The 15,721-nt window shown below is 45.0% G+C and overlaps 2 long non-coding RNA genes across 2 annotated transcripts in view; one reads left to right on the top strand and one right to left on the bottom strand.

Moving 5' to 3' along the window:
- LOC310769270 overlaps positions 1-15,721 on the bottom strand; it is a 199,390-nt gene that overhangs the window by 122,246 nt on the left and 61,423 nt on the right. The gene's annotated exons all lie outside the window — the stretch shown is intronic.
- LOC310769136 lies at positions 4,579-10,906 on the top strand. Its single transcript, XR_014551424.1, has 4 exons — positions 4,579-4,706; positions 8,204-8,313; positions 8,705-8,818; positions 10,572-10,906. It is a non-coding gene; the product is annotated as an uncharacterized lncRNA (long non-coding RNA).

Raw genomic sequence — 15,721 nt, 5'->3', positions numbered from 1 at the left:
AGAGGTGAGAGGTTGATGGATCGTGTGCCATCCTCTGCACCAAGGAAAGAAGATAACGTCTGCATTGCAGCCAGAAGCTGAACAGACGGAAGGACACCAAGAGGGGGTGTTTTCCAAGCAACGGAGCCCCAAAAAGGTATGCTGAATATCGGGCTAAAAGTGTGAATGCAGATTGATTTATTCTCTGGTTCACGAGAGCTGCGTTTGGAAAATACAGCTCTGAAAGTAAACGCTTGCATACCAGTAATTCCTGTGGTGAGATAAGGATTCCCGTCCCGGGGAAGGTTGCTAAGCAACGACAGTCGGCAGTGGAAAACTACTGACACCTGGGGCTGGCTCAGTCAGAGCCGGAAAAGCGAAAGTTTGTTTTGACTTTGAGCTTGGAGATTGCCTGCCTGAGAGAGAGGCAGAAAGAGAGCTCAAAAGGAGCTTTTGGATTTTAACTAGCTCGAGAGTGGAGAGCTGAGACTTGAGTTCAGCATGGATGCCAAGAAGGGGGGAGTGCCCCTGAGTGCCGTGGTTCAGGATGAACACAGCCGGCATGCTGCACTGGAAGTAAAGGACAGGGGGAGGGAAGAACGGAGTTCTAATTCCCCCACTGATGAAGCTACTGGGGAGGATGCTGTAGCTTTGAACGCTGTTCGATGTTATAATTGCGGACAGGCTGGGCATCTTCAGCGGAGCTGCAAGAAGCCACGCCAGCCGAAAGGAGCGAAGGGCCGCTCAGCAAAGCCTGAGGCGTCAGGCAAAGGTCATACCAAGCCTATGGTGGAACCTGCAAGGGCTTTGATGGCGAAAGGAACCACGCCAGATGTTGGGAACGCGTTTATTATCGACACTGCAGCGACGGTTCATATGTCCCCACACAGAGGACTCTTTTCATCGTTTAAGAAGCAAAGCTTCGCTGTGACACAGGCCAACGGTCAGGAGCTGGAAGCGGCCGGCGTGGGGACTGTCTATCTGAAGAGTCTGAACTTGACAATAAACAATGTTTACTTGGTTCCTGAACTGAAGTTCAATCTGCTGAGTGTTTCGCAGATTGCAAAGAAAGGACTCAAACTGTCCTATGGTGATAAGAGCTGCGAGATCTTCAAAGATGGAGAGTTATATCTTTCTGCCAGACAGAAAGGTGGACTGTATTTGTTGGACTTTGAGCAAAGTGATTACATGGAATGTAATTCTGAGTCTAACTTGATTTCTCTTGCAGGTGTGAGCAAGAAGAAGACCGGAGTCAACAGAGCATTTCAGCGGGTGTATGCTGATGTGATTGGTCCTCTAGAACCATCTAGAGGCAATGCAAGATATTATCTTGTGTGTGTGGATCATTTCTCTAACTATGTCTGGGTTTATGTGTTGAGAAAGCCACAGGAAGCCTTGGAGAGGTTTCAGGAGTTTTGTGACAAAGTTAAAGATATGCATGATGCTGACATTGATTGTCTTTTGACAGATGAGAAGCAGATTTTTCTTTTACAGGATTTCCAGAGGTTCCTGCAGAAGAAGGGGATCAGACACAAGATTGCTGTTTCAGCGGAAGCGTGGAACAGGGGTGTCTGTGTAAAAGTGAACAAAGAATTGCAAAAGGGAATGAATGCGCAATTGCTTAGTTCACATCTGCCACATGAGTTCTGGGCGGAGTCACTCATGTCGTTTTGTCATGCATGGGTGAGAAAGGTTTCGAAAGAGTTGGGAAGTTCTCCTTTTGAGAAACTGTTCCAGAGAAAACCTTCTGTTGCCCATTTCAAGGTTTTTGGGTCTCATGTGAGGACAGAAGCTCCAGGTGGAGTAAAGAATGCCAGAGGCATTTTTGTGAGATATGAAAAGGGTCTCTACAGAGTAATTTTGTCTGAATCTGGTCAGGTGATTCTCACAAAATTTCTAGAGAGTGCTCCTGAAAAGGAGAGAGTGAAAGCACACACATTTCCCACAGAGGACGATTCAGATGATGATGATGATTTCACAGAGTACAGTGGTACTGAGAGTGATGACACTGATAGCTCGGAGAGCTCAGTTGTCACAGTCATTGAGAGGAAGTCTCACACAATTGATAGACCTTCACAGGTGAAGGATGAACCACTGTTTGCTATTGGAACTGGTTCTCCTAAGAGTCCTGAGACAGGACCAGTGAGCAGAGAGGATCAGCACCTCATACGCAGGTCTGAGAGAGTCACAAAGGGTGAACCACCCAAAAGGTACTCAGAAGAGTATGCTAATTTAGCTGTTGCATGTGTTGCTGTTGTACACAACCGAGGACAGGTTGGAGCTGTGTCTAAGTCAGAGACAAAGACACAACAGAGAGTTGCTAGCCAAGGTAATGCAGATGCACTCATTCCTTGGAAGCCAGACAACCAGAGAGGTACACTGGGGAAACCAGTGGCGGGTAGTTCCAAGGGTGGAACTGAAACAACAGGGGAGTGTTATGTGTATAACAACTGTTTGTTTTCTTCTCTGGATCACGCTATGCATGCCGCAACACGCATTGATTCTTTTGGGGGAGGTTGTTACGAAAAAGGAGCAATGCTGCTGAGTGCTCCAGATGGCTGGAAAGCCAAACAGGATGTTTATGTTATGGGACTGTACCGTGGGAACCAGGGACAGTCTATTATGTGCTCTGAGCACCGGATGTTAGCTCAGAGTGTCACATGACCCTGTACTGGAAGTACATGGGTGGAGTTTTTCTCTCTCTGCAGCTGGGTATCAGAGAGTGCAGACATGTTGTTCTCTGCACTGAGGAAAGACAGAAATAAAGGCATGTAAATACATTTCTGTCTGTCTCTTTCCCCTCCCTGGGGATGGCAGGGAGTGAGGGAGGAGGAGTGGTTGTGTTCTTCTCACGTTTGAGGAGAATCGGCCGATAAAGACCTCGCCTTGTCCTGCCGGGAGTCGCTGACGGGGAGGTCAAGGAATCAAAGCCGGGCACCTGGAGAGTGCCAAATTCCTCTGATTGATGGGCTTGATTCAACATAAACATCCCCAGCAAATAATCCCAAATGCCCTACTCTGCCCCCACACCTTCCTCTGGCAACTTTATTATAGGACCTAATAATGTCAGCCGTGACATCAGGGGTTCATTCACCTGGCGTTGTTCTTCTTCCAGTGTAATAAATGCCATAATCTGCAAGCGGTCCACTTCTGCAATTCTGCATAGGACAAACACACTAGTCGCTTTGCAACCGAATCAATGGATGCAAATAAGTTATCACCCAGCGTGGGAATGCTGTATTCATTAAACAGTACAGCAGTGTTTCTCTTTTTTAAAAATAATAGTTATTGAAGTTTTCCAATCAAACCAAATTATATATTCCAAATTATACAAATTATCCAATAATCAAACAAATCCCAATGTTATGCCTAATTATAAATTATTTTTATTTTTAGCTGACTTCCCATGCTTCTAGATCGGAGGGAATCCTAATCATCTCAGAGTTCTACTGCATTTCAAAATATTACAATAATTCCCTTAATACATTCTGTATTTTCAACAGCCTCTGCGTTCATCCTGCTAGTGAGTTTAAGTCCAAATAAAATGTTTCTGTGTGGATTTTACATCTTTACTCTTCTTCTTTATAGTCCAAATCTGTACTCCAAGATTCCCCTCTGTAAATTCACATCCTCTTTTCACAAACTGGTGTTTCTGCTGAATCAGTCCAGGAGCCTTTCACTGCAGGTAGCTGCCACATTGGAACATAGTCCAGATAAAATCAAATCATGGCGCCTGCCCAATGTTGTTCCTTAACCAGCTGCTATTCAAACATTAGCTTTTCCCGGGGAGGGGGGTTACCAAGTAAACTGGAAGTACAAATATCGAAAAGTAAAATGTTAGAGGTTTACCCCCCCTCCCATAGCAATATAATTTGATTCAGCTAGCTGGTCAGTCTACTTTTGGTTTCACTCCTGGCTCCTTGTTAAATTAATACTGCGTCAGAAACCTCCCAAACATTAGGGACATTAGGGTGAAGTGATACTGTAAAACGACAAGAAGAACACAATCTTCAAAGCATCATAAAAAAACCTATTCCAGTACAGATGCAGACTGGGAAAGATCTCAACGTAACACACTTGTTGAAAGATTCATTGACCATCTAACTTACACCCTGGCTGTTGCTCCTGACGGAGATTAACTTGTAAGCCTCCAGAGAAGGCTTGCAGATGCTGTTGGGAAGCCCACAGGGAAGGCAATTGGTTGTGGTTCTTCCTCTATCTTGCCTCTGATTCTGGAAGGAATCCACTGCAGTCGTGACAAGTAAGCATTGAAAGCCCTATCCTCCACACATCTGCTTTATTCTCTTATAAGGCCATCACCACATCCCGTGGAAGCAAAGTAACATTTTAATATGCATAATCATAGAAATGCCAGTGGCCTGATGGGGGGCTAGAAGAGCCCCTCCCCAGTTATCAGGTCAGCTGCGGAGAAGGGTTACATTCCTCTGTGTGTGTGCAACCAGGGCCCTATTTATAGATTACTCCTATTGCATGCATGTGTGCATGCAAGATTTGATCCAGTTTCATGGAAACTAAACTGTGTAATGATTAACAATAGGTGTGGGAATAGCTAATAGGAAGACACTGAAAGAATCACCAACCACACAATGACTCACTTTATAAAGGTTGGCATCTGAGTTCCGTACCTGATGTTGGGCTGTTGGAGAAAGACATCCTGTCTACCTTGCACTGAGAAACACCCTACCTGCACTCCCTGAAAAACTGTGGTAAGTTCAACCATCCCTTTTATATGACTCTCTCTCCCTCTCCCTCTCTCTCTCTCTCTATATATATATGCAATCATTACAGAAAAGAGAAATATACCTACATATAATTGATATATTATAATAATTTGTTTAATATTGTACAACATAGAAAAACCATTATATTTGTCCATATTTAAGTTACATTTATATTCTGCAAATGCAGTAAGTGGATTCCATTTATCCCTTTAAAAAACCCGTCTTTATTGTCTACTTTCTACAACAATAATCAGTTCTGTAACTTTATCGATTATTGATACCTTTAATTTTGTATTTCCTTTCACTGTTTTTTCCATTTTTTATTATTATTATTGCAAAGAGCATGCCAGAAGCTACTCTTAGATTCTGCATTTACTCTTTATTTGTGGGTCAAAATACCTTAATAAAATTACCGGAGCCCAATGGCAATGTGCAAGTTCTTATTAATATTATCTCTACTACCTCTCCCCTAAAGACTCTAATCATTGGACAAATACAGGAAATATCTTTCACGTCCACCTTCAGAGATCCACCTATTCAACACTTAAATAATCACACAGTGTAAATTTTACACATGTACCATTGATAGAGCAGTTTGAAATGATTTTCTCCAGTGTTAAAACAAAGAGATTGTGTTGCTTCCTGAATATGAAGGAGGCTGTAGCAAAACCACTCCTTAAGAAACCGTCCCTGGACTCAGAAAATCTAAGTAACTACCAGCCATTTGCCAATCTCCCTTCTTGGGCTAGGTTACTGAGTAGTAGTAGTAGTAGTAGTAGTGGTAGTAGTAATAATAATAATAATAATAATAATAATAATAATTTATTATTTATACCCCGCCCATCTGGCTGAGTTTCCCCAGCCACTCTGGGTGGCTCCCAATCGAGTGCTAACAACAATACAGCGCTAAATATTAAAAACTTCCCTAAACAGGGCTGCCTTCATATGTCTTTTAAAGTTAGGATAGCTGCTTATTTCCTTCACTTCTGAAGGGAGGGTGTTCCACAGGGCAGGCACCGCTACCGAGAAGGCCCTCTGTCTGGTTCCCTGTAACCTCACAATGAGGGAACCAGAAGGCCCTCGGTGCTGGATCTCAGTGTCCAGGCTGAATGATGGGGGTGGAGACGCTCCTTCAGGTATACTGGGCCGAGGCCGTTTAGGGTTTTAAAGGTCAGCACCAACACTTTGAATTGTGCTCGGAAACGTACTGGGAGCCAATGCAGATCTCTCAGGACTGGTGTTATATGGTCTCGGCGGCCACTCCCAGTCACCAGTCTAGCTGCCGCATTCTGGATTAATTGCAGTTTCCAGGTCACCTTCAAAGGTAGCCCCACGTAGAGCGCATTGGAGTAGTCCAAGCGGGAGATAACCAGAGCATGCACCACTCTGGTGAATCAGTCTGTGGGCAGGTAGGGTCTTAGCCTGCGTACCAGGTAGAGCTGGTAGACAGCTGCCCAGGACACAGAATTGACCTGTGCCTCCATGGACAACTGTGAGTCCAGAATGACTCCCAAGTGGTGAATGGTTGTGAACCAGATCCAGGCACTCTTGGAGAATACTAATTTTCTAGATCCATTTTAATCAAGGTTTTGGCCCATTTGGGGCACACACATGGAGGGTCCTTGTTAATTCTCCTCGACCTTTCCATGGGTTTCTGTACCATCAACCAAGTTAGGGGTGGGTTCTTGTCCTACTTGGATGGTCGTTTCTAGAGGGTGATGCTTGGAGAGTGTTCTTCGGCCCCATGGAGCCTTCACTGTGGGGTTCCTCAGGGTTCAATTTTATCACCTATGCTGTTTCACATCTACATGAATCCACTGCGTGGGGCTATCCGGAGTACATTGTCAACAATATGCTGATAAAACACAGCTGTGCATGTTCTGTACGTCAACGGGTGTGGCACTGGATGTGCTAGACTTGTGTCTCACCTTGGTAATAGACTGGATGAAAGCCAACAAACTGAAGCTCAATCCACATAAGACCGAGCTACTGTTAGTGGGCAGTTCCCCAGCCTGGATGGATGGGAGGTTGCCTGTTCTTGATGGGGTTGCCGTCCTTTGGAAGGAGTGAGTATGTAGCTTGTGGGAGCCTTCTGGATCCATTGCTGTTGGTTTGAGGCTCAAGTAGCCTAAGTGGTGCAAAGTGCCTTCCATCAGTTTCGGCTGGTGACCCAGCTGTGCCTATATCTGGACAGGGATAGTGTAATTTCTGTTGTCTCAGCTCTGGTAGCCTCTACGTTAGATGGCTGCAATATGTTAGATGTGGGGCTGCCTCTGAAGGTGGTTTGGAAATTCCGGCTGGTGCAGATTTTGGCCACCAGGTTGCTCACCGAGGCAAGACAGTTTGAGCATATCACACCAATCCTGGCCCAACTGTACTGACCACCAATTAGTTTCCCAACCCAATTCAAAGTGCTTCAAGGACCGCCTCTCCCCATATGAATCATGGGTGACCCTTTTCTTCATGTGCCTCCTCCACAAGAGGTCTGGAGGGCAGCTGCACAAAAACATTCCTTTTATGCAGTGGTTCCCCATCTGTGGAGGGACGCGGGTGGTGCTGTGGGTTAAACCACAGAGCCTAGGACTTGCCGATCAGAAGGTCGCAGTTCGAATCCCCGCAACGGGGTGAGCTCCCGTTGCTCAGTCCCTGCTCCTGCCAACCTAGCAGTTCGAAAGCACCTCAAAGTGCAAGTAGATAAATAGGTACCGCTCCGGCGGGAAGGTAAACAGCATTTCCGTGCGCTGCTCTGGTTAGCCAGAAGCGGCTTAGTCATGCTGGCCACATGACCCGGAAGCTGTACGCCAGCTCCCTCGGCCAATAAAGTGAGATGAGTGCCGCAACCCCAAAGTCGGTCACGACTGGACCTAATGGTCAGGGGTCCCTTTACCTTTACCTCCCCATCTGTGGAATGCTCTCCAGGCAAAAACATTGCCAGGTTTTTGGTCTGATTAACATTCTGTGTCCTTTTAAATGTGTTTGTGAGAGGAGGGTTATAGGTTTGTTTTGTTTTCATTCTTCCCTTTATTTTGTATTTTGTATTTTTATCTATGGAGCGCCCTGAGGTCTTCGGGGGGAAGGGTGGTATACACATTTAATAAATTAATTTTTAAAACAATTAATAAATTCTCATGTCAGAGAGGAACTCTAGCTCACTTCCAGAGTCCATGCCTTATTATTCAGAGCCAGTCAGGAGGCGGGTCTTCCTGTCTTTGGCTCAGACCCCACCTATTGCTAGTTTCCCTGCCTTTCACCTCACCAGTGACCACTGTTTTTTTATTTCTGTGAGTGCCTTAGTTGTACTAGGAGATGACAAGCACCACTCCCCGTACCATGTGGATACTTTACAGCTAGAAGATGAGGAAATGGGAAACGTCAGCAAAACCATCACTCCACCACCTCAGTGATGAACTGGCATTTTAGAAACTCCAGTGAGTTCTGATTTTGAAAGTGCTTCCTTGCTGATTCTCTGAATGTTTCTGCAGATCCTTTAGCCCAGAAAATCTGTTTCATCAACTGAGTCTTCAACATTGCACTTCCTTCACCATGCAAGCTCTCCTGGGACTCCTCTTCTTCTCTCTGCTTCTTGCTACAGGTGAGGACTTAGTAGTTGATTTTCTTTCCACACCCCAGAGGGGAATTGTCCTGAAGGCATTAATAAGGTGGAACAAGTTCAAAGCTGGGATCCTTTCAATTTGCATGAGGGAAAAAATCAAGTATAATTCCTTCAAGCAAGGATTGCTTGGTTTGACAAAGGCAGGTATTGAACTGGAAGGACTCAGAGACCATCTAAGGTGAGGGAATTCTTCCTGACCTCTTGCTTAATTCATGTTTTTTTTGGGGGGGGGCATTGAATGCCAATTCCATCACCCATGGGAGACCCAACTCAGTTTATGTTCCAAGGTAATCTCATTATCCACTCAGGTGGGATTTACCCATTTCTTCAGGCAAATAACTCAAACATCTGCATCTCTTTCCTACTCCAGGTGCCTCTTTGCAGTGTGAGATTTGCAAAGCCGTCGGACAAACCTGTTCCAGTGATAATGTGGAATGTGATCCTCAACTAGATACCTGTGCCGTTGTTCAGTATGAACCCACACGTGAGTGAAAAGGATCATTACCCAGGCCAGATGAATGAATGGGGTCCCTGGTTGCACAAATCATATAAACAAATGAAACTCTCGTTCTGTTGAATAGTCCAAAGCTGTCTCCAACTAACAGAAGCTGCTCAAGGTCTCAGCCAACTCTCTTTCCCAGCCCTGCAACCAGAGACCCTTTGACCAAAAGATTTCAAAGCGTGGGCCTGACTGCTGAGATGAGGTCCCTCTTTGTGAATGTGTCAGACTATCATCCACCAGGGCCAGGGCTTTTTCAGTGACGGCTCCAACCTGGTAGAATGCTCTGTCCCACGAGACTAGGGCCCTGCAGGACTTGATTTCCTTCCGCAGGGCCTGTAAGACAGAACTATTCTGCCTGGCCTTCAATTTGAATTAGCCTGATCCTCTATTCCCTTTTCCCTTTCCTTTTTTATGCAGAAACCCTTCTGGGACACCACATTTAAACACTTCCCTGGTCTCCTACTGGCCCTAGTAGGACCAACTTGGCCAGTTAGCCCTGGTGATCATTTGATATTTACTGACTGGGATTTTCCCCCCCCCACCCTAAAATGACCCCTGAATTTTATTGACATTGATGCTGCATTTATGTTGCATTTTATGCTGTTTTTAAGTCATATTTTAATCAGTGTTTTATATTTGCTGTTAGCCGCCCTGAGCCCGGGTTTTAGACTGGGAAGGGCGGGGTATAAATAAAAAATTATTTATTTATTTATTTATTTTTATTATTATTATTAATGGAGGGATATTCGAGCCCCCTACAGGCATTCAAACTGAACATCTGAAGGAGCATTGTGCTCAGCCTAACACTTCAGCACAACTTCTCAGGTGTCTCCAAGACATGAACGCGCATCAATGAAGGAGTAGGGCTCACCCCTCAGATTCCCCATTTTCGTTTATGCTTTATCCAAAAATGCACATCTTGGTATGAATTTTGTGGTGTTTTTGAGCTGAAAGTTAAATTGCAGAAACAGAACTATCTATTGGTGGCAAGGAAAACGTAGGTATAAAAGGAGAATTCCTCAATGCCAATATCCAAGTTTGCAGAAGTTCTGTCTGGTGAGAGAACCCCAACAGAGATTTAAAATCACAAAATATGCAGCAAATATAGGCTGTTAGACCTTTAAAATATGCCCTTCTATGTTCATTCCAAGGTTACCCTCTTCCTCTAGCATAGAAAAAAAATCACACATTTGGTACATTTAAAATGTTTTACTTATATTTTTTTTTCAAAGGTTTGATTCATGTGCTTCGTCATACACCAGTGAGGAAATGCAGGCAGTAAAATTTAGCTTAATTACAGTGGTGAAAGTTCCTAAGTTATTGGTATAGGAATTCAAAAAAGGCTTGTTAGAGCCATGCGATCTGAGCTTGGATTAACCAGCACCGTTCTTTTTACATGCTAAACTGGGAGAGAACAATAGGCTTGATTACCTTCCCCCAAGGTGACCTAGCTAAGCTTGGCAGGAGAGCTTACTCTATGGCATTAACCCCTTCATGTATTAATTAGACTTAAGCATGTTGGTTATATGAGGCTGGTTTCCCCCCAATACCCCTGCGTTCTGTATATTAGTGTAGGAAATGAGAGTCTGCGTAAGTTGTTTTAAAACATGGATCAAAGGACATCTTACAGCACTGCTGAGTGGGTGAATTTATGTGGGACATAATGGCTCTGAACACTGACTCTGCTGGTCATTCAACTTCAGTTTGTTTGTTTGTTGGTTTGTTTTATATCCAGCACCAAGCGTCAATGTCAGCACAATAGTTAAAGCCTGTCTTAAGAAGACTGATTGTGAAAAAATGAAGATAGGGGAGTCTGCTATGGGGTATGGAAAAATTAAAACGGTTGAATGCAACAAGGCCCCTGGAGCAGCTGCATCTCTCCTCCTTGCGTTCTCCAGCCTCCTGTTGATGAAGAGTCTCCTGTAATGAAGCGCTGACAGCAGTGCAGAAGAACCCCCTTCTCATTTCCATGCAAATACCTTCAGACCGAATCACGTGTTTCACTGGAGAGATCTGTTGTCATTTCTGATGTTTTGAGTAAGAACAAATAAAGAGGAAGAAATAAATAAACCTACTCTTGTTTTGAGGGTGAGAGGGATGAGCAAGGCATGTATTTCCAACAATGTGATTGACCAGAAGTAAAATTGTTTGTGGAAATCCATAATTTTCAAGGAATGCTGATGTTTTCAGAGGAGAATTAAGATAGACTCTAGCATTATACAACCTTCTTAAGTTATGCAATATGTAATATTGTAATTATAAATTCAGGATGCATTGCAATGATCAGTGCATATCTCCATGTGTTGCCTTTCAGCTAGAACGACTATTTTCTGTGCATGCACATGGACAAATGATTAGGAGGGCTCCGATATCTTCCTTCAGAGTGACTTAAGTGGAGTTTTCCTTTGAGTTCCATTTTATGTGACAGTGCTTGCACATCATTCTCTTCAAAGTGAAGTACCTTGCATTTTCGGTGCTTAGCTTTGAGACGTATGACATCTGTAGCAGCAGTGTGCATAGGTGGGTGTGCCTGGGTAGAGTTGGGTTTCTACATCCTGCAGGGGAGGCTGCAGAAACAGACTCCCCACTGTAGACTCCCCTTCATGTAACCCATAAAGAGTGATGGGGAGTCAAGAGGAAAGGAAGGAAATAGATCCAGGAAATAATGAGGCACCAACTGACTCAACCAGGGAAGGAAAACCATGTCAAGCCATCAGCAACCTGACTTCTCACAAATTCTCATACGTTTGCTTCTTGCAATGATGCACACTAGATGGGATGCCAAAGAACTTTGGACAGGGAAAGAAACGGAAAGTTTCACTTGTGCCTGGTAGGAGTGTAAGATAAGAACAAATGACAAATTTAAAGCATGCAAGATAAGATGTCACCAGGTCTGCTAACTGAGACAGGGGCCAGTGAGCTTTCCTTATCCTGATCCCTCAGTTAACTCTTCATTGTGGTATGGAAAACACTTTTCATTTCAAAAGAAATCTTACATCTTATTTTGCTTTTTATTATATTTGTGCATCTAGACACAGGCCTTTCAATCTGGCCCATTGGACTCTCCCCAAGTGAAATCCCCTACAGGCCACACCTCTACAGGCCACTGTCCTTGTTTCACATCCTCTCTAGTTGCCTGCCTAGAGCTGTTTCCTAGTTCTGCTGGATCTCTCAGCGGCCTTTGACACCATCAACCATAACATCCTTCTGGACTGTCTAGAGGGGCTGGGAGCTGGGGGCACTGTTATACAGTGGTTCTGCTCCTTTCTCCTGGGCCGTGTCTAGAAAGTGGTGTTGGGGGATGAGTGTTCAGACCCCTGGGCTCTCACTTGTGGGCTGCCTCAGGGTTCTGTCCTCTCCCCCATGCTTTTTAATATCTATATGAAACCGTAGGGAGAGATCATCAGGGGGGTTTGGGCTGGGTGTTTATCAGTATGCAGATGACACCCAGCTCTACCTCTCCTTTAAATCAGAACCAGTGAAGGCGGTGAAGTTCCTGTGTGAGTGCCTGGAGGCGGGTGGAAGATGGATGGTGGCTAACAGATTGAGGCTGAATCCTTTTTTTTTATAATATTTTTATTCAAGAATTTTTTCCATATAAGCATAACATACATAAACATACAAAGACATAAACAAAACAAAAAACATGTACCATTTCATATCCTAATTTCTTATACCTTTCTTCCCCGACTTCCTCATGCCTCCCTTTTCTGTATTCCAAATTCTAGATTGAGGCTGAATCCTGACAAGACAGAAGTACTGTTTTTGGGGGACAGGGGGAGGGCGGGTGTGGGGGATTCCCTGGTCCTGAATAGGGTAACTGTACCCCTGAAGGACCAGGTGCACAGCCTGGGAGTCATTTTGGACTCACAGCTGTCCATGGAGGTGCAGGTTAATTCTGTGTCCAGGGCAGCTGTCCACCAGCTCCACCTGGTCCGCAGGCTAAGACCCTACCTGCCCGCGGACTGTCTCACCAGAGTGGTACATGCTCTAGTTATCTCCAGCTTGGACTACTGCAATGTACTCTACGTGGGGCTACCTTTGAAGGTGACCCGGCAACTGCAATTAATCCAGAATGTGGCAGCTAGACTGGTGACTGGGAGTGGCCGCCGGGATCACATAACACCGGTTCTGAGATATCTGCGTTGGCTCCCAGTACGTGTCCAAGCAAAATTCAAAGTGTTGGTGCTGACCTTTAAAGCCCTAAATGGCCTCGGTCCTGTATACCTGAAGGAGCGTCTTCACCCCCATTGTTCAGCCCGGACACTGAGATCCAGCGCCGAGGGCCTTCTGGCGGTTCCCTCATTGCGAGAAGTAAGGTTACAGGGAACCAGACAGAGGGCCTTCTTGGTAGTGGCACCCGCCCTGTGGAACACCCTCCCTTCAGACGTGAAGGAAATAAATAACTATCCTATTTTTAAAAGACATCTGAAGGCAGCCCTGTTCAGGAAAGTTTTTAATATTTAATGCTGTATTGTTTTTAATACTTTATTGGGAGCCGCCCAGAGTGGCTGGGAAAACTCAGCCAGATGGGCGGGGTATAAATTTTTAGGCATGCTGTACCTTTGCAGGAAGGCCAGCGCCTCCCCTTCCACCGACGATGCAGGGCTGTGCATCGGGTTCTGATCCTGTTCTGCGTCAGCCTGCAGAATTGGCCAATGGCAGGCTGGCCTGGAGGGCTGGGCTCTTTGGGGGCAGGCTTGAGGGAACAACCAGGCTTCTCTGAGGTCCGCGCCTGGGAGGTTTAAAACTGCCCACGCCTGCTCCCGACACCCAGCTCTTCTTTGTCAGATCAGCCCGCCCACCCACTCTAATAATTTTGCATTTACTCCTTTAATTGGCTTTTGCCTGGAGGTTTCGCCTACCTCATAGCAATCGTCACAGCTTTGGCAGTTTAGGCACTGGGTAACCTTAGCCTTGGTTGGAGGGGGAGTTTTAGCCTCACCTTCCCCTCAAGAAATAGGGTATCCCATTAAAGGGGTCCATTTGCCCAGACAGGGGGGTTTGGGCCTCAGCACTCCTAGAGGCAGTGATCCCTGAGGGGATACCCCTATTGATGTAAGTCATAGGAATCCCTGCTGCCGGGTTGGCCCTGATGTCATTTCCTGTAGGCAGCCCGGAAATAAATACTTACCCAGTGCCTATGCCAAACCACTTTACCTGTAGTCAGTGAAGTTGTGGCCTGATTCAATCCCATTCAACTGTGTGGTCTCCTTTATTGGTAGTTCACCTGAGCAGGGGGAGGGGGTTGGGGAGTGAGCAGCCTGGTCCTGAAATGACTCTTCTCCATCTGCTTTTGCCTCTGCTCCTGTCCCCCAGTGGCATGTGCAGAGCCTCCAAGTGTTCCTATTTTCCAAGGACAGTCCCAGATTTACAGAAGCCATCCCGGTTTATGATTTGAGCCCATAATGTCCCACTTTTCCTTTTCCCTATTTTCATTTGAAAAATGTTGGAAGATGAGCAGTTATGCGACCCTTGAGCCAAGGAGATGAAGGCAACCCTGTATAGCAGGCATGGCCAAACTTGGCCCTCCAGCTGTTTTGGGACTACAGTTCCCATCATCCCTGACCACTGGTCCTGTTAGCCTGGGATGATGGGAGTTCTAGTTCCAAAGCAGCTAGAGGGCCAAGTTTGGCCATGCCTGTATAGGGAAGGTTCTTTTAATGTTTAATGTTCTGTTATGTGTTTATATATGTTGTAAGCCACACAGAGTGGCTGGGGCAACCCAGTCAGATGGGTGGGGTATAAATAATAAAATGATTATTATCAGGGAATGAGATGTCCCTATTTTCATCAGTGAAATGTTGGGGGGCATACATGTGGCTCCCAGAATGTCAGTCAGAAGGGAGTGTGGCCCTCAGCCTGAATAAAGGTTCCCCAACTCCTATCTATAACTATTCTTCAATTTCATTGTCATATTCTTCACATATGTCCATGTCTCAGTTATGGCAATCCATCCCTTAGGTCACAGCACAACTCCACTCCTTGTTTATTTATTTTTGACTTTTTGAAAATTAAATGTATATCCTACCCTTCCTCACAAAGGAACCCAGGATGGCAAAGTACAAGGGACAAAACAATTTAAAAAAACCTCTTTAAAACAATTCCAAAGCAGATGCAGGCTGGGAAAGTTTTCAAAATAAAAGCCTTGTTGAAAGGGGAAGTGTTGGCACCTGCCCACTATTCAGGGGGAGGGAATTTCCCGAAACACTAAAGGCCTGATTCCTACCTAATGTTTGTTTTTCATTTCTCACTTCTAAATATTCTATTACATCAAAAGAAATACCTGGCAGGGAATACACCTTGGTCATGAAATTTTAGTCAGCCAAGGGGCTGGATTGAAGCAGTCTAATTTCAGGCTCGCTGGCATTCATTCATAATTCAATCCTCTTTTTTTGCTTGTTTGTTGAAAGAACATACAAAAATCTGCCTTTAAATGGAATGCATTTTGTATACACTTCTTACCTAAAATATTAAACTTCCCTATAAAATAGACACTTTCCCCTGCTTTTCAATGCATTTATCTGTAAACGGTGTCCTTTGTACAACTCTTTTATGTAAAATGCACATTTTTGCAAACACCTTTTGCTCACTGAAACTGCAGTGTAAAATCTGGAGAAGAGAGTAATACAGCTGGGAGTTGCATTCTCACCTGCAAGCTGCTTTTTTTGGGGGGGGGGTGTCGGGTTGCTCTGCTTCTCCTACCTTCCAGCTTGGAGGTGTTACTGTGGGAGGGTTTTCTGAGCATTGGATCATGTGCCTTGACAGATGGAAGCTGTCTGCCCTCTAGATGTATGTCCAGCCCTTAATGTATACATTGTAAAAGGTAAGTAGGCGGATGGATATTAGGTGCTTTAGTCTAAGCATGTGCCTAGAGCGAGGGCC

This window comes from Podarcis filfolensis (assembly GCF_964270895.1).
Source record: "Podarcis filfolensis genome assembly, chromosome: 8".
Lineage (NCBI taxonomy): Eukaryota > Metazoa > Chordata > Lepidosauria > Squamata > Lacertidae > Podarcis > Podarcis filfolensis.
The sequence above is the reverse complement of the archived record's forward strand: the minus strand, read 5'-3'. Positions and strand labels throughout refer to the sequence as shown.